Genomic DNA, 1,654 nt, shown 5'->3' with positions numbered 1-1,654 from the left:
CTGCCTTCTGCTTGGGTCATGATCTCAGGGTCCTGGGATTGAGCCCCGCAATGGGCTCCCTGCTCATCAGGGAGTCTGCTTCTTCCCCTCTCCCTTCCCCTTCCCTTCCTGTGCTCGCTTGCTCACTCTCTCTCACACTCTCTCAAATAAGTAAATAAATTCTTAAAAACAACAACTTAGTTTAAATGATTTCTTACTTGATTTGAGGACATGGAACTACATCATCTTCCTCCATCAGCTGAAATTTGGAGTGAATATCCTTTCATCTCAGCCTCGTCAGGTGCAACCACACAGGAGGTGCATCATTCTGGTGGATTAAAGAGTTCCACTGTAAACTTCTGGCCAAGGTAATGGTGCTAACAGCTCAGGCTTTCAGATTAGTCAGGAAGAGAAATGAGAAGTAAGTTGGACTGGCTTTGGGTGGTTAAGGAAAATCAAAGAACAGGAATGGGGAGGCATTACTTCCATAGCTATAGTGGAAGTTGGGGCTACTACAGAAGTTTCTGGCTGCTGATGCCTTTGCCTGGAACTCTCAAGAAAGTTCAGATGCTGATGAAGAAATTGTGCTGAAAAAGAATCTTTGAGAAAATTCCTGGGGTGTGTAGGAGAAGTAAGCTAGTATGCTTTCAAGAACTCATACACATGCCAGGTAAGTAGCAAAACCAGTGCCAAAAGAAGCAGATAGACCTTGTTAAAAAAAGAAAATAGTAGTAAAAGTGGTATTTAGAGTAATAAAATTCTATATAAAATAGAATAATATCAGTAATATATGAAGTCAATCATGGAAATAAGGAGAAAAGAAGGCCTTTGGAGTTAGGCCATTGTTACGCCTTTCAACATCCTTTTCCATGTGACTTAATGGTGTCCCTGGCAATAGGCTCTCCAAGAAAGTGTCACGGGAGAGGTAACCTATTGAAATGAAAAGTAGATACTATTAAATGTCAGGAGTTTTGGGTTACAGTTCTGGTCATTAAGTAGTACTGTTGTTGGGGTACTTTTTATTATTAGATTATTATATGTAAAGTTTTAAAAACAACAACAGCCAACAACAGTAATGCAGTGATGCTTAAAATAACTTCCCTCTCTCTCTACCTCTCCAATTACCTAGTCCTTATTCTTGTTAGTTTTAAAATTTTTGCTTCCTGTGGAGTTTACATCCATAGCTGTAAATAAGGTATTGGTATGACTTTTTCTTGATTTATGGAACATAAGCATTATCATTTTCTGTCTATTAAAGATGAAGACCTGGCTTACTTATATGAACCCAACTTCCCTTCCTCTACTCAACTCTTAGTTAATATTTTAGTTTTCCAGTTGGCTAAATCTTTAGTACTTGCTTCAGTAGCACATATGCTAAAATTGGAAAGAGATTAGCATGGCCCCTGCTCAAGGATGACATGCAAATTCATGAAGCATTGCATATTTTTATGGAATATTGTTCAGCTTTAAAAAAGATTGGACTTCAAGGGAAGACCCTTGAAGACGTTAGGCTAAGTGAAATAAGCCAGAGACAAAAGGACAAATATTCTATGATTCTACTTATATGAGATACCTATAGTAATGAAATCATAGAGACAGAAAGTAGAATGGTGATTGCCAGGGGCTGGGGAGTGGGGGCAATAGGAGTTGGTGTTTAATGACTACAGAGTTTTAG

The 1,654-nt window shown here is 38.7% G+C and overlaps 1 pseudogene; it reads left to right on the top strand.

The window, feature by feature from the left end:
* The first annotated feature begins 1,329 nt into the window (after nt 1-1,329).
* Nucleotides 1,330-1,427, top strand: LOC113253591 (U6 spliceosomal RNA; annotated as a pseudogene).
* Nucleotides 1,428-1,654: the final 227 nt, after the last annotated feature.

This window comes from Ursus arctos, unplaced genomic scaffold, assembly GCF_023065955.2.
Source record: "Ursus arctos isolate Adak ecotype North America unplaced genomic scaffold, UrsArc2.0 scaffold_17, whole genome shotgun sequence".
NCBI lineage: Eukaryota > Metazoa > Chordata > Mammalia > Carnivora > Ursidae > Ursus > Ursus arctos.
Note: the sequence above shows the minus strand (reverse complement) of the source record. Positions and strands in the feature narration are given on the sequence as shown.